General features: G+C 39.4%; 1 protein-coding gene and 1 pseudogene across 3 annotated transcripts in view; one reads left to right on the top strand and one right to left on the bottom strand.

Annotated features, from left to right (window-relative positions):
• Positions 1 to 22,863, top strand: part of CKAP5 (cytoskeleton associated protein 5) — a 107,938-nt gene that overhangs the window by 8,226 nt on the left and 76,849 nt on the right. Inside the window, exon 1 of one of the 3 annotated variants that reach the window (XM_047691647.1) lies at positions 13,871 to 13,890. The exons of 1 other annotated variant lie outside the window; for it this stretch is intronic. The gene's annotated coding sequence lies outside the window, so the exon portion shown is untranslated. Of the gene's footprint in view, positions 1 to 13,870; positions 13,891 to 14,127; positions 14,150 to 22,863 lie in introns of those variants that run through there. One more of the 3 variants, XM_047691645.1, reaches the window with a different exon arrangement.
• LOC125080317 (uncharacterized) lies at positions 17,523 to 17,655 on the bottom strand (annotated as a pseudogene).

Below are 22,863 nucleotides of genomic sequence, written 5' to 3'. Positions count from 1 at the left end.
TAATACCCACCACCAGGCTCACCCAACCCCCCACCCCCCTCTGGTCCAAAACCCTCAGTTTGTTTCTCAGAGTCCACAGTCTCTCATGGTTTGTCTCCGCCTACAATTTCCCCCAACTCACTTATTTTCTCCATCTCCCAATGTCCTCCATGTTATTCCTGAGATTGAGCCCCACACTGGGCTCTGTGCTCAGTGGGAGGTCTGCTTGGGATTCTCCCTCTTCCTCTGCTCCTCCCCTCCCACTCATGTCCTCACTCTCTCTCAAAAATAAATCAATGATTCTTAAAAAAAAAAAAAGTTTCATGAGGGGCGCCTGATTGGCTCAGCTGGTAGAGCCTATGCTCTTGATCATGGGATTGTGAGTTTGAGCCCCATGTTGGGTATGGAGATTACTTAAAAATAAAATCTTTAAACAAACAAACAAACAAAACCTCATGAAAGCCTCCTGGTCTAGAACTCGTATGAGTGCTTCATTTGGGAGTAAAGACCAAATCTTGTATCAGAAATCTCCACGCAATAAATAAAACCACTTTTTACGCTTCTGAGGACTACTTGCTTGTTTTGAGCAATGTTTAGTATGAGAGACTCCAGACAAAATATAGACAGTCCCTTGAGTATTACAAAATGGCATTTACTTTTTAATTAATAGTAAATCTGCTTTCTATAGGATACAAAGGAATAGATTATCTGTACTTCCAAAGAGGCAGTTGGTTTTAAACCAGAGGAGATCTGTCTTTCTTGGTCCTAAGAGCTCTGTGCTAACTTAGGCCTTCCTTGGACTAGAAGACTGAAATATGGGTTAAAGTCGGAACTGAATCTAAAAACCCTGATTGACTGGGATGGTGCTTATAACAACATAATAATGGCAGGTACCATTCTTGAGCGTTTGGCAGTTGCCAGGTAATCTGTAGTACTCCTTTCTTGCATGAAATCACTGGGTTTGTATAATATGGGCCTTTTCAGCCCGTTTGGCCCCTTGAGTTAGATTTCTTTTCTTTAATTTGCTTAGCTTTTGGGGGCTTTGACACACAAGTCTGTAACATTCTCTATTTTCCTCACTCATTATGCCTTTGCCTGGCTAATCCCTATTAATTTCCTTTCGTTCTCAGCTTTAATTATGGGCATACCTTAGAGATACTGCAGATTCCGTTCCAGACCACTGAATAAAGCGAATATCACAATAAAGTGAGTCAAATAATTTTTTTTGGTTTCCTAGTGTATATAAAAATTATGTTTATAGGACACTGTACTCTGTTAAGTGTGCAGTAACATTATGTCTAAAAAAACAATATGCATACCTTAATTAAAGAATATCGTGGGGGGACACCTGTGTGGCTTAGTCAGTTGAGCATCTGCCTTCAGTTCAGGTCATAATCCCAGGGTCCTAGGATGGAGCCCTGTGTTGGGTTCTCTGCTCAGAGGGGAAACGCTTCTCCTTTTCCCTCTGCCACTCCTCCTGCTTGTGCTCTGTCTCTCTCTGTCAAACAAATAAGTAAAAATCATATATATATATATATATATATATATATATATATTTCAGTGTATGTAATCCTGGTGATAGAAGGTCTTGCCTTGGTGTTGATGGCTGCTAGCTGATCAGGCTGGTGGTTGCTGAAGGTGGAAGTAGCTGTAGCAATTTGTTAATATAAGACACCAGTAAAGTTTGCTGCATTGTTGGACTCTTCCTTTCACAATTTCTCTGTAGTATGTGATGCAGTTTGATAGCATTTACCCACGGTAGAATTTCTTTCAAAATTGGAGTCAGCCTCTCAAACCCTGATGCTGCCTCTTTTTTTTTTTTTTAAATATTTATTTATTTATTTATTTATTTGTCAGAGAGAGAGAGAGAGAGAGAGCGCGAGAGAGCTCGCTCAAGCAGAGGGAGTGGCAGGCAGAGGGAGAAGCAGGCTGCACGCTGAGCAAGGAGCCTGATGCATAACTCTATCCCAGGACCCTGGGATCGTGACCTGAGCTGAAGGCAGACGCTTAATTGACTGAGCCACCCAGGTGCCCCCCATGCTGCTGCTTTATCTACATGATATTTCAAATCCCGTGTTCTCATTTCAGTAGTCTTCACAGCATCTTCACCAAGAGTAGATTCTATCTCAAGAAACCACTTTCTTTGCTCATCCATAAGAAATAACTCCTCATCCATTAAAATTTTATCAGAGATTACATCATTTCAGTCACGTCTTCAGGCTCCACTTCAGATTCTAGTTCTCTTGCTGTTTCTACTACATCTGCAGTTATTTCCTCCACTGAAGTCTAGACCCTTCAAAGTCCTCCTCAAGAGCTGAAATCAACTTCTTCCAAACTCCTGTTAGTGTTGATATTTTGCTCTCTTCCCATGAATCATGAATATTCTTAATGGCATTTAGAGTGGTGAATCCTTTCCAGATGGTTTTCAGTTTACTTTGACCATGTCCATCAGAGGAGTCTCTATGGCAGTTATAGTCTTATGGAATGTAGTTTATAAGTAATATTTAAAAAGTCAGAGTTACTCCTTGGTCTGTGGGCTGCAGAATGGATATTGTGTTCGCAGGCATGAAAACAACATTAATCTTGTACATTTCCATCAGAGCTCTTGGGTGACTAGGTGCATTGTCAGTGAGCAGTAATATTTTGAAGATTTTATTTATTTATCTGACAGAGAGATCATAAGTAAGCAGAGGGAGAGAATCAGGGCCCCCGCTAAGCTGAGAGCCTGATATGGGGCTCAATCCCAGGACCCTGGGATCATGACCAGAGCCAAAGGCAGATGCTTAACTGATTGAGCCACCCAGGCGCCCCTCGGCAGTAATATTTTGAAATGAGTCTTTTTTTTTTTTTTCCCCCTGAGTAGTAGGTCTCAACAGTGGGCTTAAACTATTCAGTAAACTGTTAGAAACAGAAGTGCTGGGACGCCTGGGTGGCTCAGTTGGTTGGACGACTGCCTTCGGCTCAGGTCATGATCCTGGAGTCCTGGGATCGAGTCCCGCATCGGGCTCCCAGCTCCATGGGGAGTCTGCTTCTCCCTCTGACCTTCTCCTCACTCATGCTCTCTCTCACTGTCTCTCTCTCAAATAAATAAATAAAATCTTTAAAAAAAAAAAAAAAAGAAAGAAAGAAACAGAAGTGCTATCATCCAGGCTTTGCTGTTCAGTTTGTAAAGCACAGGCAGAGTAGATTTAGCACAATTCTTAGTGGCCCTAGTATTTTCAGAATGGTAAATATACATTGACTTTAAGTTAAAGTCACCCACTACATTAGCCCCTAACGGTAGAGTCAGCCTGTCCTTAGAAGCCAGGCATTGAGTTCTCCTCTCTAGCTATGAAAGCCATAGAAGGCAGGCTTCATTCTCATTGGAAATCGGTTGTTTAGTGAGGCCCCCTTCATTGGAACCTTAGCTGGATCTTTGGATAACTTGCTGCAGTTTCTCTATCAGCACTTGCTGCTTTGCTCTGCACTTAGATGTTAGGGAAGATTACTCTCCTTAAGCCTCATGAACCAGCCTCTGCTACCTTCATAATTTTCTGCAGCTTTACCTTTCCTTCTTCATAGAGTTAATTGAAGAGACTCAGGGCCTGGCTCTCAGTTAGGCTTTGGCTTAAGAGAATGTTGCAGCTGGTTTGATCTTCTCTCCAGACAACTAAAACTTTCTCTGTATCAGCAGTAAGGCTCTTCCCTTTCTTAGCATTTCTGCATTCACTAGAGTAGCATTTTAAATTTTTTCCAAGAATTTTTCCTTTGCACTCACAACTTGGCTAACTGGTGTAAGAAGTCTAGCTTTTGGCTTATCTTGGCTTTGGACACTAAGCTTAATCATTTCTAGCTTTTTTTTTTTTAAAGAATTGACTATATATATATATATATATATATACACATATATATTTTTATTTGACAGAGATCACAAGTAGGCAGAGAGAGAGGAAGGGAAGCAGGCCCCCTGCCCCACAGAGAGCCCGATGTGGGGCTCGATCCCAGGACCCTGGGATCATGACCTGAGCCAAAGGCAGAGGCTTTAACCCACTGAGCCACCCAGGCGCCCCTCATTTCTAGCTTTTGATTTAAAGTGAGAAACGTGGGACACCTGGCTGGCTCAGTCAGTAGAGCCTGCAGCTCTTGATCCCCAGGGTTGTGAATTTGAGCCCCACACTGGGCATAGAGCCTACTTAAGAAATAAATAAGTAAAATATTAAAGTGAGAAACATGCAAGTCTTTATTTCACTTAAACATTTAGAGGTCATTGTAAGGTTGTTAATTGGTCTAACTTGAGTATTGTTGTGTCTCAGAATAGGGAGGCATGAGGAGAGAGAGAGAATAGGGAGGCTTGAAAGGGCAGTTGGTGGGGCAGTCAGAACCCAACAACCTTTATCGATTAAGTTTGCCGTCTAGTATGGATATGGTTCATGGTGCCCCAAAACAATTACAAAAGTAGCATCAAAAATCACCAATCAAAAAAAGAAAAAAGATTAGTGATCACAGGTCACCATAACAAATAAAATAATAATGAAAAAAACTGAAGCACTGTAAGAATGTCCAAAATGTGACATGGACAAAGTGAGTAAATGCTATTGGGGAATTGGTGCCCATAGACTCGCTTGGTCCAGGGTTGCTACAAACCTTCAATTTGTAAAAACCACAATATCTGGAATAAAGTGAGGTATGCCTGTATCAGTTTCTCGGGGAGACCTTCCCTGGCTCCTGAGTCTAGATTAGGTGCCTCTGTTACTCATAGTAGCTGGCCCCTGGGCTACTATACTCTACAACCCATACTCAGCATGTAGCTGGGTGCCTAACTGAGTAACCTCACATGATTCGACAAGCCAGTGTACTTGTGGGGAAGGGGTGTAATGTGGATATTGGGATTCTTAACATGTATAAGGCAAAATCTCATTTAATTTTTACATTTAGTTGAATTACCTTAGGCAAGTTGCTTAATCTCTGTGCCTCGGTTTCCTTGTCTGTAAAATGGAGATGATAATATCACCAACTTCAGAGTTATAAGAATGCAAATGAGTCCGTACATGTGAAGTGCCTAAAATAGTGCCTGGCACACAGGGACTGCTCCAGCAGTGTGTATTAAATAGGGAACCACATGAAGATCATACTGTTAGGACAGATGATGAAACCGAGGCTCAGCTAGTGTGTGACAAAGCAAGTTTTAGAGCTCAGATCTATCTCCAGAGCCCAACATGACTGGTGTAGATTGTATTTAATCTTGACTGGAGCTCTCTACAATCAGACTTATTGCAAACAACTGTTCTACTGCCATGGCTTTGCCAAAGTCAAAGACTCTGAAATTAAAATTACCCTCTCTCAATGGATTTTATAATAAAAAATGGGTAACAAGAAAACAGTGGCAAAATTCTTTTTAAAATTTCAGAATCTATTGCTGAGTGATTTCTCACTTCGAAAAATGGCTTACTTCAGAATTCCATTAAATATATCATATTTTTCTGACATACTTGAAATACACATTCAACATACAAAATTTTATTTATAAATTACTCAAGGAACACATTTATTATATATTTAAGACTTCTATGGTTTGATGAAATGGTGCTATCTTAGGAATTATGTTAGAGTTCGAAGCACTCTGCTAGATGCTGGAGTAATAAATAAGATTCAGTTCCTTCTTTCAAAGGCGATATGGTGGCCAAAAAATGTTCAGGGGGAGAAGTGAGGCTTAGCTTATGGGATGAGTATAAAAAGAACCAGCTTCAGGACTCCAAGCTGGAATTTTAAAGCTTTAGAGTTTTCAAAAGCATTGAAGCTTGTTTTGTTTTTTGTTTTAAAAAGGAATGGCTAAGAAGGCTCCTGGGGACTAAGTTGTTTAAGTGTCCAACTCCTGGGTTTGGCTCAGGTCATGATCTTGGGGTTGTAGGGTCAAGCCCCACACTCAGCATGGAGTCTGCTGTCCTTCTCCCTACCCCACTGCTCTGACCCCCACGCTCGCTCGCTTTCTCTTAAATAAATAAATAAATCTTAAAAGGAAAAAAAAAAAAAAAGAATGGCTAGGTAGTAAAGTGAAAAAGTCAAAGTTCTTTAGCCAGCTCCTTAGACATACTACTTAGAAATATTTTCTGTGGATCCTTCCAGGAAATTTTATGTTATTTCAAATGTTTACAAAGTTGTATTCATTTTCTATGGCTTCTGTAACAAATTACCACAAATTTTGTGGCTTTAAACAACAGAAATTTGTTCTCTCTCAGTTCTGGAAGCCAGAAGTCTGACACAATTTAGGTCAGTCTAATGGGGGCTAAAACCAAGTCAGGGCCATGGTTCTCCAGAGGGTCACAGGGAGAATTCCTTCCTTGCCTCTTCTGGTAGCTGTTGGCATTCCTTAGTTTGTATCACGTCGCTTCAGCCTCTTCTAATTTTGCTCTTTTCTGCCTTTATGTGGCCTTCTCTGTGTGTGTTAAATTTCCCTCTTTCCCTGTTAGAAGGATGTATGTGATTGCGTTTTGGGCCCATTCAGATAACCCAGGATAATCTCCCCATCTCAAGATCCTTAATTTATTTTTTTTTTATATTTTATTTATTTATTTGATAGAGAGATCACAACTAGGCAGAGAGGCAGGCAGAGAGAGAGGGAAGAAGCAGGCTCCCCGCCAAACAGAAAGCCCGATGCGGGGCTCGATCCCAGGACCCTGAGATCATGAACTGAGCCAAAGGCAGAGGATTTAACCCACTGAGCCACCCGGGCGCCCCAACAGTGCTGCTTTAACATGGGTATATAAATCTTTAGAGGCCCAACTTTTAATATTTTTGGATATGTATATATCTATGTACATATGTATACATAAAATCAGAAGTGGAATTGCTGGATCACATAGTTATGTGGTATTCTATTTTGAATTTTTTAAAAGATTTTATTTATTTATTTGACAGGCAAGAGAGCACAAGCATGGGGAGCAGCAGAGGGAGTGGGAGAAGCAGGCTCTCCACTGAGCAGGGAGCCTGATGCAGGGCTCCATACCAGGACCCTGGGATCATGATCTGAGCCAAAGGCAGACGCTTAACCAACTGAGCAACCCCGGCACCCTATTGTTAATTTTTTGGCCAACCGTATCATTATCCATAGCAGTTGAACCATTTTATAGTCCTGCAATGGTGTGCAAGGGTTCCTATTTCTCTACATTCTTGCTAATATTTATTTTAGTTTTTTTAATAAAGTAATCATTTTAATGGGTATGAGTTGATAATCTCATTGTAGCTTTGATTTGTATTTTTCTTTCTTTCTTTCTTCTTCTTCTTCTTCTTTTTTTTTTTTTAAGAGCAAGCACACAGGCTTGTGTAGGGGTAGGGGTCTCAGGCAGAGGGAGAGGAAGAGAGAATCTTAAGTAGGCTCCACACTGGGTGTGAGGCTTGATCTCATGATCGTAAGATTATGACCTGAGCAGAAATCAAGAGTTGGATGCTTACCAGACTGAGCCACCCAGGCACCCCCTTTTTATTTATTTATTTATTTATTTATTTATTTATTTGGAGAGAGCGCATGTGGAAGTGGAGGAGGGGGGAGGGGCAAAGGGAGAGGGAGAGAGAAATCCTAAGCAGTCTCCATGCCCAGTGTGGATCTGCAAGTGGGGTTTGAGCTTACAACCCTGAGACCATGACCTGAGGCAAAATCAAGTCGGATGCTTACCTGACTAAGCCAGCCAGGCACCCCTCGATTTGTAGTTTTCTGATGATTAGTGATGTTGAGCATCTTCATATGCTGTTGGCCATTTGTATATCAGACTTGGAGAACTGTCTCTTTAAGTCTTTTGCCCATTTTTTTAGGTGGGTTATTTGGGTTGTTGTACAAGTTTTTTATATCTTCTGGATACTAACCCCTCATCAGATAGATGATTTGCAGGTATTTTCTTCCATTCTGTAGGTTGCTTTTTTTTTTTTTTTTTTTTTTTAAAGTTGGCACTGTACTGGGCATGGAACCCAGTGCTGAGATTGAACTTATGACCTTGAGATCAAGAGTCAGTCGCTCAACTGACTGAGCCACCCAGGTGTCCTGGCTAAAACTTTCAATACTGTATTGAATAGGAATGGCTAGAACAGCTATCCTTACTGTGTTGCTTATTTTAGAGGAAAAGCTTGTCATTCACCGTTGAGTATGATGTTAGCTATGGGCTTCTCATAATGGCCTTTAGAATGTTGAGATAGTTTTCTTACATTCCTACTTGGGGTGTTTTTATCATTGAGGATGTTAAATCTTGGCATATGCTTTTTATTCTGTCAATTGAGATGATCATGCGGTTTTTTTGTTCTTAGTTCTTATGATGAGTTATGATGTACTATATTGGTTACTTTGGTATGTTGAACCGTTCTTGCATTCCAGGAATAAATTCCACTTGGGCATGGTGTATAATCTTTTTAATGTGCTATTGGATTCAGTTTGCTAGTATTTTGAGGATTTTTCATCAGTATTTATCAGTGATATTGGTGTGTAGTTTTCTTACAGTGGCTTTGGCTTTCATATCAGGGTAATTCTGGCCTCTTAGAATGATTTGGAAGTGTTTTCTTCAATTTTTTGGAAGAGTTTCAGGAGAATTGGTGTTAATTCTTTAAATGAATTCTCCAGTGAAGCTGTCTCTCCTGGACTTTTAATGTATCCTTTTAAATCCCCTCTAACTGATGGTTGGTAGTAGAATGTTCAGCTAGATGTGGTCCCCTGAGTAGAGGCCCTGGGAATGCCTACTCTGAATGTGATAGTGACTTCTTGGTGTCACAAATTGTGCTTAGATGTGACTAGATGACTCAGAAACTCTCCTTCACTGTACTGCGTTCATGGAGAAGGAAATACAGTTCATATTTCTGACTTCTTGAATCAGTGTTTTTACCTTTACCACATTACTTTCTTTGCCAGGCATAAGAGACTTATGATTGTGCTTTTTGAGTGGTTTGTATGGATTCCTTCTTTTTGGCCTGGGGAGAAAATCTGTTCTACCAGGGTGAGAGTACCTGGAAAAGCTCTCTCCTCTCTTAAAAAACCCCACTCTCCTCCCCTTAAAAAAAACTAAAAAGGGAGTGCCTGGAAAGGAAAATGATGGTAGAACCAACATGCATGCAAACTGGGTTCAGATTATCACTACAGCTGATACCATTCCTTTGTAGTAATTTAAACAAGAGCTAAAGAGCATGAAATTTTCCCACTGAAGTAGAAGCATTTTCCAAACATTTAACATTAGCTGCAGATACTGTAGTACTGGAGAACTTGGAATTGCAAGCCTGCCATTTATCATATATAAATAGTAGTTGTGGAACAGTGTCTCATAAATTTCAGAGGTGGGAGAGCTGTTGATACAGACTCTTTGTTTTATGCATAACAACACTAAAGCCACCAAAGATTCAGTGACTTCCCTAAGGTTTCACAACTAGTTAATGATAGAACAGGGATTTGGAGATGTAAATTTTCTTCTTTCCAGCCCAGTGCTCCTCTCAGATTGGAGGGGGAAGAAAAAGTGCCTTCCAACACTTCTGGCTGAACACTGTAGTATGTAACTTTTTAAATTACAAAATCCTACTAGCAAGAGGTAGAGCCTTTTTTTTCTTTAGTCTTTAAACTCATGGAATACTTAATATATTTTAAATATAATAAATTATTTATAAGTTTAATGTCTCCTTGTACTTTTCTTTTTTTTCATTTTTATTTTTTAGAGGCGGGGAAGGGGCAAAGGGTAAGGGAGAGAGAGAATCTTAAACAGGCTCCACACCCAGCACAGCCCAACACAGGGCTCAATCTTACAACCTTGAAATCATGAACTTGGAAACTAAGAGTCAGCTACTTGATTGACTGAGCACCCAGGTGCCTCTTGTACTTTTCTTTTAAATTTAACCACAAACATATATACTCCTAAATAATATATTGTTCGGGTTTATGTAATCATATTGTATATGCTTTAGTATTAGCTATTTTTCTCTCAGCATGATTGTGAAATTCATCTATATTTTTGCTAACAGATGCCTTCATTTGTTTTCACTTCTCTATAATATTTTTCTGTGAATATACCACAGCTTGTTTATCCATTCTCCTGTCAGTGGGTATTTTAATTGAAATATAGTTCACATACCATAAAATTTATTCTCTAAACAGATACATACAATTCAATGGCTTTTTAGTATATTCACGTATTGTGCAACCATCGCCACTAATTCCAGAACATTTTTATCACTCCCAAAAGAGACTTCATACCGATTAGCAGTCATTCCTTATTCCCCCTTTCTCTTTCTACACAACCCAGGCCCTGGCAACCACTATTCTACTTTCTGTCCCTGTGGATTTGCCTGACCTGGGCATTTCATATGGTCAGAATCATCCAACATATGGCCTTTTGTGCCTGGCTTCTTTAACTCAGCATGATGTATTCAGGATTAACCCATATTGTAGCATAGATAGCTGTTTCAATCCTTTTTTATGGCTGAGTGTTATTCCATTGTTTACCCTTTCATCAACTGATGGTTTTTTGGGTTGTTTCTCCTTTGGGGCTGTTAATGACTAATGTTGCTATTAACATTTATGTACCAGTTTTTGTGTGGACAGTATTTTCCAGATTGGATGTACCGGTTTCTTCATGCTTACCAACAGTGTATAAAAATTCCAGACACCCTTTTAAAGCATTTTTTTGTAATAGTGGACAAAGTATTTATGATAAGTTTTCAGATACTTTCTTGAAGCTTCTTCTTGGTTCGTAATCAAGAGAATTATACTTTTGATAAAGATATTTAATAGACTTGTTATATAAAGAGATCGTTGATGCTTTGGATAAACTCATCTGAATGTTGGAAAACCAGTTCCACTGACTGATAGATAATACATGCTTTAGCTTGTTCTGTTTACTAGGAGTACTTTTTGTTTAGTCTTGTAGCTTGTTGATCCTAATAAAATGACCAGATTGGACTATTCTTAGATGGGATTTGGAAGCGTGAACAATGACTGGTTTGTAAATGGAAGAGTATGTTACAAACCATTAGCACTAAATTAGGGAAAGAACGGGCTTTCATTCATAGGTGTAAAAATACAGAGCCCTACTAGAAATTAGTACTAAGCAATAATCCAGTTACACTTGCATTCTCAGATATTGCTGATGGAGGAGCAATGCAAAATGGTTCATACAGCCACTTTGGAAAACAGTTTGGTAGTTACTTAGAAAATTAAACATATACTTACCTTACTCAGCATTCCCACTCCTGTTTATCTGCCTAACAGAAATGAAACTTACGTTCATACAACAATCTGTAGCAGTTTTTTTCACAATCGTTAAAAGCTAGAAGCACCCCACATGTCCTTTAACTGGTAACATGGATGAACAAAATGTGTTAGATGATACAGTGGAATATTACTCAGCAATGAAGAGCAAATCACTGATCTGTGCAACAACATTGGCGATCTCAGTTGTATTATAAATGAAATAAGACTCCACACTCTATAATTTTTTTTTTTTAATATGACATTGGAAAGGAAAGGAAAAAATTGTAGGAACAGCATGCTGATCAATCCTTGCCGGGGCTGGGGTGGGGTAGCGGGTAAAGGGGGTATTGACTACAAAGGAGCACCAGGGAAAATTTTGGGCTGATGGAGATATTCTTAATTATGGTGATGGAGTCTCTGTTTCTACCAAAATTATAGCACTATGTACTAAAAAGAGTGAATTTTACTGTATGTAAGTTATACCTTAATAAACCCTACTTAAAAGCTCTCAGCTTGGGGAATCTCTCCTCTTCTGTATATAATATTTTACTAAATCATTTCCTAAACAGTTTCCACATTGCCATGTTAAATAAACGACTACTAATTGGTAATTTGTTAAATGATGAAGGTTTTACATGTCCAATTTAGTCTCTTCATGGTATAGTAAAGAAAAAAGCAATAACCAAAATAAGATGGGCTTTTAGTGTTTAGACTGATATTTGGTAAAATCTAAGAATTATTTAGGAATATTTATATAAAATGTGCATTTGGAATAAAAGATATAAATCCCTATAATAGTAATCTTGAGCTCTGATGTCTGAAACCGAGCTGTACAATCAGTGGATTTTTTTTCTCTCCAAATTTTTAATTCACTAACAACCACAGCACTGGGTATTATTCATTTGTGTATATGCATGCACCCACATACTCACTGTGCTATGCTTACTGATGGTTATCTAGACTCCTATATCAAAGAGAGTGTTGGTCCTAATTTTGTGGTAAATATTTATTATTAACTATTCATTTTGTATCATACTGGGAGAAAAGGATGATTAGGATACATTCTAGCTCTTGCCCTTGAGGTGCTCACAATCTAATGGGGAGGCTGATCTGCAAACCATTACCCTCAGAATAGTGTGATAATGCTTCCTGGGGATAAAATGAAAGGTCTTAATTACCTAATTCAAAAGTATCATTCACAGGGCGCCTGGGTGGCTCAGTGGGTTAAGCCGCTGCCTTCGGCTCAGGTCATGATCTCAGGGTCCTGGGATCGAGGCCCGCATCGGGCTCTCTGCTCAGCAGGGAGCCTGCTTCCCTCTCTCTCTCTGCCTGCCTCTCTGTCTACTTGTGATCTCTCTCTGTCAAATAAATAAATAAAATCTTTAAAAAAATAAAAAAAAATATCATTCACAGTTAAATGCACTTTAAAATGAGATTTTTTGGCAGTTCAGAATCACACTGTTTCTAATATGAATCCATTTCTCTTCCTGGCAGCCTGATCCTAGAATTCTGTAGGATCTTCTTAGATCCTCCGTCTGTTCCCCAGTAAACAGAGCAGTCTTCATTCCTGTCCTTCAGAATCTGTATTTCCACTTGAACCCATGTTTAAGATGGAGGATGTTAAGGCACTTATAAAATAGTCTTTTGCTTCACTAAATGGATTCCCATACTTGTCTGTAGTAGTTTAAGGCTTTAATAAGATGCATTTATTCATCTAGATTAGGTGGAAGAATATAGGCTTACTAAACACTTAAATCTCTTTCCTGATGGTATGAGACACAAAATGCAGTCAAACCTTGTAAACTGAGATTGAGGGAAAATTCCTCTTATGAAAAGAAAATTAAAACTCATTGACAACCAATGGAGAGCTCAAAGACCATTATTTAACTCCCTGAAGTAGTAAAACAGTTTCTACTGCAGTTTTCTCAAGAACTCTTCATGTTAAATTGGATGGCTGCACATCACAACTGTATTTGCATGCACGATTTATCTACATACACATGTCATGAAATTTTAATTCTTTGCCAATTCTTGGCACATTTTGCTCACGAGAATGAGAATGTTTTCCATTTCACTTCCTATTACCTTCTTACTCATCTTCTATCATTGTCTGGGATTTCGCAGGTTGTAGAGAAGGAAGGCAGTGAAAGGGTGGGGTGAAGCAATGCAGGCTGCCAGAATTCCTTTCTGGGCCTTTTAATTACCATTTGAAGAACGCTAACTGCTCAAATTAATGGAATAAGCATCTTACATGATGGGGGCTACATATTTACTCTGAAGCTTTGCTATTGCCTGCAGCAATTTTTTTCATCCCTGGAGGAGGGATTAGGATTGTGATAGTAGGATAGATAGTAGATAGTAGGTCATCTCCTTTGTTTCTGGGACATTGCCTGTGTTGCCACCTAAGAAGAGGCCCACCCAGCCTGGGTGGATCCTTCCCAGCTGATCCTGGGTTTGCCTCATGCCTTGGAAACCTTGTGGGCTGGAAGCAGCACCCTGAGTCCTGCAGATTTATGGGCGAAGGTGCGGCCCCTTTAAGCCTTCAGTGTGCGCCGGGAGGTGGCGGAGGTGGGGCGGGCACTCTGACAGCGAGCTGTGGGCCCCGCCCCCGGAGGAGGCGTTTCCCAGCGGCCCTCCGCACCAATGCCGCCGCGGCCCGCCGGGTATTCCTGCTGATTCTGCTCGGACCGTAGGGCCCCCAGACCTCTCCCTGCTCAGGGAGCGTAAGTGTCAAACTGCGGGCGAGGGCCAAGCATCCTGTGCCCATGCCCGGAAGTCCTGGTGGACAGTGCAGGGGACTTTACTGGCCTATCAGAGGCTTACGCTGCGAAAGCGTAAACAATGACGGCTGCAGTGAGCTAAAGACTGGGGCATCTGCTCTACTTCTGGGTGATGACAGCAGCCCTAGGATGCTTGTTTCGAGATGCAGTGGTTGAGCGGTGTCCACGACCCGACTTTGTCCCTCCCTGGTTTCTACTTGGGGTGAGGAGAGGATTGCTTTTACCTGAGTATATAGAACCCCATTGAGCTTGATGGGTGGAGCTGGAGTTATCTTGTGTCCTGGGCCTTTGCCTGGGATTTGGAGACCTGGGTAGTTTAGGGATGAGTAAGCACTGGATTTTCAGCTACCGTGGTACATTTGAGCAGTAACTGGGGAAGTTGACCTAATTCACAGCCTGGTCTAGCTTTCCATCTCCCCAGAGGCCTGTGTTGGTGTGGGTCCCCCTTTGGGAGACATTAACAGTGGACCTTTTACTGGGGGGAATCTAGTTAATCTTCTGTCCTGATGATATGAATAGCAAGCAGGATGTGTAAGAGAGGGCTCAGAGACAGCTCTTTACCCTTCCCCTTCAGGAGTTTGTGAGAGGCCACCATCCCAGGACTAGGACCGCAAACACCCAAGTTTGCTGAGATAACCTGCTAGAGAATCAGTTCAGATTTCTGGCCGCCTGATAATGCAGAATACTCCAGCAAGAGGTTAATACTTGTCCTTGTTAATGGGAATTACCTGGAGGCAATGAGGCTTTTTAAATTAAAGGGAAGGGCTTGTCATTTTGTTACTGGTTACTTAGAGATGAGCTTTTGTCTGGCTTGGCCAAGTAAGAACAATCTTAAGTTTTCTGTGACAGTTACATAATTGTTATGCTTCTTTAGTCCATTTGTCCTTTCAATACAAGGTTTGAGTAAAGATTTTTGGACTTGTATGTGTATTGTGTTTTATCCCTGTATTAATTATTATTTTTGTTTTGAGTGAATCTGTTATCATACTGCATTGGTCATTCAAAGGGGTTGCTTTTTGAGTGGGCAGAAATTTTCCTCAAACTTCCTCACACTTATTCTGTGCTTCTGCGGTAGCATTTCCTTAGCCAGAAGTGAGAGTCCAAGAATGGTAATCAGATACAGATCTCTTGTATTGTGATAGTGAAGAGCTTTTGTAGGTCAAGAGCTTGGGAATTAGCCATAAAATAGTTTCACTGCCACAGCTTCTTCCTAAGTAGAAAGCTAAAACAGTCTGTCTAGTAGCTGTGTAATTATTCTTATAGACTGTCAAGTTACAGGAACTTGAAAGGACATTACACTTGGACCCATGAGTGGTGCAGCAGAGTTGTGGACTGAGAGGAAGGAGATACAGACTGTAGGCCCAGCTCTAACATTACTCATGACTTAGTTTCTTGGTGTCTTACTTTTAGCTGGTTGATGAATGAGACGATGCATAGATATCTTGGGTGTATATGTTAAAATAATACATAATGTAATTTGTTATTTAATTGAATACTAACCTAAAAAATCAGTTTGAAATTTATTCTAAGTTCTGCCTTTATGTATGACCTTGGAAACATTTCTTAACCTCTGGTCTAAAAATAAACAATTACATCTAAATCTTTTTCAGCATTAGTGTGACTATATGGTATTTTGAGCTATTTGGAAGTCGTTTTAGATACAGCAGTGGTATAAGATTATAATATTTTTGTAGAACAGATTTATTTTAGCTGGCTTCCTTACCTTTTCCTCTGTTTCAGCCAGGGTAAAGTCTCTTGAGAGCTCTGAATAATTTGAAAGTATAAACATTTGTAGTATGGACTAGATTGAATGAACTATAGTAAGCATCCTGTATAGTTCAAATTAATTTTATTAATGCTTCTCTTTGTTGGCGAATTTCTTCACTCTTGAAGCATCAAACCTTGCTGTGTAATGACGGCTCGGTTTCCCATGTCTGTGTTTAAAAAATCCAGAATCCTCTGTCTAATCCTATGCCATATTTCCAGCCATTTAAAGATCATATTTCTCAAGTCTAAAACCAAACTCATCATATTCCTTACCTCTTCTCTACTCCCCAGAAATAAACAATCCAGAACTACTACTGATATTTTTATGTCATTAGCACTGCTGTTCTCCTAGTCACCTAGACTGGAGTCTCCTGCTAGACTCTTCCAACTCCCACATCCTTACTTGCTAAGGCTTACTGATTCTACCTCTTTAATTACCTTCCTTCAGTACCCCCTGCCCATCCTATCCATTCCTAAGACCCCCATGGCTCCTATTTATCTTCGTCCTAAAGTACTGCAATAATTTCCTATCAAGATTCTATTTTTCCTCTCCCTTTCAATCCATTCTACATAGATTTATCTTTCTGACACAGATCGGATCATGTTATATTCTTGCTTCAGTCATCAGCACCTTCTGCTGTTTAGCTTAATATTCACGATTAGACCCTAGTCTATCTCTTGTCTCAGACTATAGTAATGGAGCCATTCATTATTCTCTGAATGTGCTCTGTACTTTCCTATCTCCAAGACTTTGCCTTTCTTTTTTCCTCAGCCTAGAATATCTCCTACTTTGGTGTCTTTGTCTGTTTTTTAAAAATCTCACCTGTCATTCATCACTGAGTTCAGATGCCATCCTTTCCATAAGATTTTCAGTGACCATCCCTCACGTGCTGGTGGTTAATCCTATTTTGAACTCCGTAACCCTGATTTATCCCTTGCCTAAGGCACTTTCTGCACATAATGTATTTTGTATTATGATTATTTGTTAAGACTTCTTATTTGTACTTCTGTGAACTTAGGTGCATCGTGGTTTGCCCATAGGGAAATTCAGTGAATGTGAATGCTTAAGGTAAGAGTGGAATAGACTAAGTCCTCATTATTAGACCTTGTTATGAGAAAGGACTCTAACCTGTGCAGCCAGCCTGCACATGTAAAATGATCAGTAGCTTGAACAAATCATTCTTATCTTTCTTATGTCCTAAGGACTTTTGTTAGTAAACTTTGGTTTTTTTCTTTTAAAGCTTTTTTTTTTTTTTTTTTTTTAGATTTTTATTTATTTATTTGAGTGAGAGAGAGAGAGAGCACAAGCAGGGGGAACTACAGAGGGAGAGGGAGAAGCAGGCTTCCTGCTGAGCAGGGAGCCTGATGCAGAGCTTGATCCCAGGACCTTGGGATCATAACCCGAGCCAAAGGCAGACGCCTAACTGACTCAGCCACCCAGGCACCCCTAAAAAGCAGTTTTAATGAAATATAATTTATATACCACTCAACCATTTAAAGTGTACAATTCAGTGGCTTATCTAGATTTGTGCAATCATCACCACAGTCAATTTTAAAACATTTTCATTACCCCGAAAAGAAATCCCATACTCCTTAGCCTTTACCCTTTTAATTTCCCCAAACACCAGTCATAGGCAAACACTGATCTACTTTCTGTCTCTAAAGACTTGCCCATTCTGGACATTTCATATAAAAGGAATCATATAATCATGTAGTTATTTGTGACTAGTTTCTTCTAGGTATAATGTTTTCAAGGCTCATCCATGTTATAGCATTTATCAGTACTTCATTTCTTGCGTGTGTGTGTAGTAAAATACATACAACATAAAATTTACCATCTTAACCCTTTTTAAGGGTGCGGGTCACTGGTGTCAAATACATTTACTAAACTATTAAGAACAGGTACTACACTTGATCTTAGCCAAAAGGCTGAGAAGTGATTCAGATACATTCATTATGTTATAGAAACATAACCATCATCCATCATCATAATTTTTTTCATTTTGGAAAACTGAAGCTTTATACTCCATTCCTCAATCCATCCATTCACTGGCAACAACCACTCTCCTTTATATCTCTGATTTTGACTGCCGCTTATGAGTGGAATCATACAGTATTTGTCTCTTTGTGGCTGGCTTATCACATTAGCATTGGCCTCAGGGCTCATCCAGGTTATAGCATATGTCAGAATTTATTTTTAAGGCTAAATAATATTCTCTTTTATGTGTATTCCACTTTTTAGTTATTTTGAATAATGTTGCTATGAAATGAACATGGGTATACAAATAGGTCTTTGAGACCCTGCTTTCAGTTCTTTGGAGCATATACCCAGAAGTGGAATTGCTGGGTCACATAGTAATTCTATTTTTTATTTTTTGAGAAACTGTCATATTGTTTTCCACAGCAACTGTACCATTTTACATTCTTTTTTTTTTTTTTTTTTAAGATTTTATTTATTTAGTTTAGAGAATGAGTGATTGAGAGCTAGGACAAGCAGCAGGGGGAAGAGCAGAGGGAGAAGGAGAAGCCTTAGCAGGGAGCCCATGTTGTCCTGGTCCCAGAACTCTGGGATCATGACCTGAGCCAAAGGCAGACGCTTAACCAACTGAGCCCCCCACCTCCCATTTTATATTCGTCACAGCAGGTACAAGGGTTTCAATTTCCCCACATCCTTGTCAACACTTGTTTTGTTTTGTTTTGTTTTGATAATAGCCATCCTAATAGGTGTGAGGTGGTCTCTTAGAGTTTTGATATGCGTTTCCATAATGATTAATAATGATGAGCATCTTCTAATGTGCTTATTATAAGGCCATTTATAGATCTTCTTCGGCGAAGTGTCTAGCTAGTCAAGTCCTTTGCCCATTTTTTAATTGGGTTGTTTATTGTTGAGTTTTAAGAGTTGGTTTTTTTTTTTAGAGTGGGCTCAATTCCATGACCCCAAGATCCTGAGCTGAAATCAAGAATCGGGCACTTAACCAACTGAGTAACCCAGGCAACCCTTAGGAGTTCTTTATAGTACTTCATTTCTGTTTATTAGGAATAATATTTCACTGGTATGGACTTACCATATTTTTCTTATCTTGTTCATTAGTAGATAGACATTTGGGTGGTTCCCATTCTTTGGCTATTGTGAATGTTAGTTGGGTTTCAATTTGCTGGGTGTATTGAAAACAGTACTGCATTCCTCTAAAGAAAACATTCTACCTTTAAGTTACCTGAATTTTCAAGAAATTGTTATGTTTTATTCTATATGTATTCCATTTTATACTGATTCTGACGCTCCTCTTTATTACTTCCTGTATATATTCTGAATGTTCCCAAGGCCTTTACTTTCCTTTGTGATAATGGGTAGTTAAAATTTGCAGATAGAGACAAAGTTCAGCTTTCAAACAAGTAATGACTAATGATCCCTTCTCCAAATGTTGTGGAATTATAGTCAGAAATTTAGAATTTATATGAATTATAGCCATCATAGTCCACCATCCTTTTGTTTTTATTAATCTCAAGGACAGATTTTCTTTTTTTTTTTTAATTTAATTTTATTTATTTATCTGACAGATACAGATCACAAGTAGGCAGAGAGGCAGGCAGAGAGAGAGAGAGAGAGAGGAGGAAGCAGGCTCCCCGCTGAGCAGAGAGCCTGATGTGGGGCTTGATCCCAGGATCCTGGAATCATGGCCGGAGCCAAGGGCAGAGGCTTTAGCCCACTGAGCCGCCCAGGCGCCCCAAGGAAAGATTTTCTTGATCAGTTGGTAGAGCCATCTCAATGGAATGTAGGCTTTGGGGCAGGGTGGTAGTGAGGGGGTTGGATTGCATGAATAATTCCAAATTACAATTATAGTTAAAACTATAGTTATTCCCTTCTTATTCAAAGACAGGTTAACAGTGTTTTAAGGCCCAGTTGGGGAGTTAGACTTGATTATTAGGCAGCAGCTGATAAGGGATGATACCCCTTTAAATTTTAAATTTATTTATTTTTATTTTTTTTAAGATTTTTATTTATTTATTTCACAGAGAGAGATCACAGGTAGGCAGAGAGGCAAGTGGGGGTGGAGGGGGAGAAGCAGGCTCCCCGCAGACCAGAGAGCCCGATGCGGGACTCCATTCCAGGACCCCGAGACCATGACCTGAGCCGAAGGCAGAGGCCCAACCCACTGAGCCACCCAGGGGCCCCTAAATTTAAATATCTAAATTACATAAGTCCTTTTGGAGGCAAATGAACTTGTTTTTCATATTATGCTCATTTACTCTTTCTATTTTTTCTCTTTTTCTTTTTTTTAAAGATTTTATTTATTTGGCAGAGAGAGAGAGTATAAGCAGGGGGAGAGGGTGAGGGAAAAGTGGGCCGATTAGAGGCTGGATCCCAGGATCCTGAGATCATGACCTGAGCCAAAGGCAGACATTTAACCAAGTGAGCCACCCAGATGCCCCTACTCTATATTTTCTTTCTTTTTTTTTCTCTTTATATTTTAAGTGAATTAGGTAATCACGAAGATAAATATTATTATTTATAAAGTTATAATAGTTTTCACTATAGATAACCTAGAAACCATATATAGATAATTTGTTTTTTGTTTTGTTTTAAGATTTTATTTATTTATTTGACAGAGATCACAAGTAGGCAGAGAGACAGGCAGAGAGAGAGGGGGAAGCAGGCTCCCCACCGAGCAGAGAGCCCGATGTGGGGCTCGATCCCAGGACCCTGGGATCATGACCTGAGCCGAAGGCAGAGGCTTTAACCTGCTGAGCCACCCAGGCGCCCCTATATAGATAATTTGTAAGAATTTCACCAAACTAGGATTCAAGAAATCTCTCCTAGACCAGTCTTTCCTACTTAGATGACCTTAGGTAAGACACTGAACCTTTATTTCCCTATATGTAAGAAGAGGATAATTAGGGGCACCTGGTGGCTCAGTCGTTAAGCATCTGCCTTCAGCTCAGGTCATGATCCCAGGGTCTTAGGATCGAGCCCCATATCCAGCTCCCTGCTCAGCGGGAAGCCTGCTTCTCCCTTTCTCTCTGCAGCTCCCCCTGTTTGTGTTCCCTCTCTTGCTATGTCTCTGTGTCAAATAAATAAAAAAATCTTAAAAAAAAAAAAAGAGGATAATTATATTTGCTTTATCCCATGTTGTTTTTTGTGGGTTTTTTTGAGCATTGTGAGAATAGAGATTAATAAGACAAAAAAACGCCCTTGCTCAAGGGAATCTTACAGTTTAGTAAGAACAAGCTGCATAACTAAGAATAATATAAAAATGAAAGAAAACTCAGGGAGGTAATAAAACAGTGTGCTTGCACTTACATTGTGAAATACATAGAAGCAGTTAAATGTCTTCCTCACTGGAATCTCAAATAAAAAAAATTATAAATACTTGTAAAATATAAAGTACTATTGAGATATATGATTGGTATGAGCTGTTTTAAGTAGGAACTTTGGGACTATTGTAAATAGTGCCCTAAAGTCTGTGAAGGAGCAGGAGATGCATGGTCTTGCCTCCAAATGTTAATTAGACCAAGAAAGGTTTAAAAGAAAAAGCAAAAGCCCTAGTTTCAGTTCTTTATTTGGTCAATGTATACATAAAAGTAAAGAAGGTAAAGTGACTATAATAAAACTATAAAATGTCTGTATATTATATGGGGGTGCCTGGGTGGCTCAGTTGGTTACATGTCCTCGGGTCTTGGTCTCATGGTCATGAATTTGAGCCCCGTGTTGAGCTCCACGCCTAGCTCTAAAAAAAGGCCTATACACTATGTGTAATGTATTTTATTTTCTTTCTTTTTCTTAGATTTTATTTTGTAATGATTTGAGAGAGAGATCACAAGCAGGTGGGGATGGTAGAGGGAGAAGCAGACTCCCCCTGAGCAGGGAGCCTGACTTGGGACTTGATCCCAGGACCCTGAGATCAAGACCTGAGCTGAAGGCAGACGCTTAACAGACTGAGCCACTCTTCTACATTCACTCTGTAAAACCATTCTTTACACTCCTTATATCTCTAAAATTCATCTGTTTTCCTCTATATGCATTGCTACTATCCTTAGGTTCCAGGCCCATCATCTTTCATTTAGACCACTGTATTCTAACTGATTTCCTTCCGTTGTTACTGCCTTCCAAACCATTCTTTATATTGCTTTTTACATATACAACATACAGTGTTCAAAAATGTAAGTTTGGGGGCACCTGGGTGGCTCAGTGGGTTAAAGCCTCTACCTTTGGCTCAGGTCATGGTCCCAGGGTCCTGGGATCGAGCCCCCGCATCCTCCTCTCTCTCTCTCTGCCTGCCTCTCTGCCTACTTGTAATCTGTCAAACAAATTAAAAAAAAAATATATATATATATATATATATATATTTTTTTTTTTAATTAAATGTAAGTTTGATGGCATATGTAGTATTTCCTATTTATAGTCCTTCAAAGTTTCATTTTACACTTGGGGTAAAGTCCGACTTCCTTAATACTGCTCACAGGTCTGTCCATGGTTTGATCTTGACTACTTTGCAGCCTGACTTTACACACCCTTGCTTTCTGTGTTGCATTTTATACTTTAACATTGCTGAACTTTTTCAGTTCCTCAAACCACTATAACAAAAGGAGTTAGAATAGGTGCTATGGCAGTTTCTAAACTCTTATCTCCACTTCTGTACTTGTCTCCCACATGTTTGTGAGCCAGCAAAAGCTTTTGGACCACATTTTGAGTAGCTTTGAACTATAGTATACACATGGATGAATTTTACAAATGAAATACTGAATGAAAAAAGGAAGTTATGGAAGACAACACAGATAATATTTTTCTAAAGCTCACAAATAAACACAGTTAACTTTGTTGTTTAGGGATGTGTGACTGTAACTGTGGCATAGAACTAAATGGACTTCAGGGACGTACTTCTGTAGGAAGAAGGATGGGGTAGGAAAGAAATGTACAAGTGCAGTAATATTAATAGTAATAGTGTTCTAATTTTTCGACTGCTGGATGTAGGTCATTGGGTCAATTTTGTAATGCTTTATAACTCATATTGTGTATATTTTCTTGCATATGTAAAAAACTAAATTCTAAAGTTAAAATTAAAACAATTATGGGAGAAATTTAGTGGATAAGTTTTTTTTTCTTAGTATATCAATCCTAGAAGAAGACAAACACAAAGCAAGAGTCCCCAG

Source organism: Lutra lutra, chromosome 10 (assembly GCF_902655055.1).
Source record: "Lutra lutra chromosome 10, mLutLut1.2, whole genome shotgun sequence".
NCBI lineage: Eukaryota > Metazoa > Chordata > Mammalia > Carnivora > Mustelidae > Lutra > Lutra lutra.
Note: the sequence above shows the minus strand (reverse complement) of the source record. Positions and strands in the feature narration are given on the sequence as shown.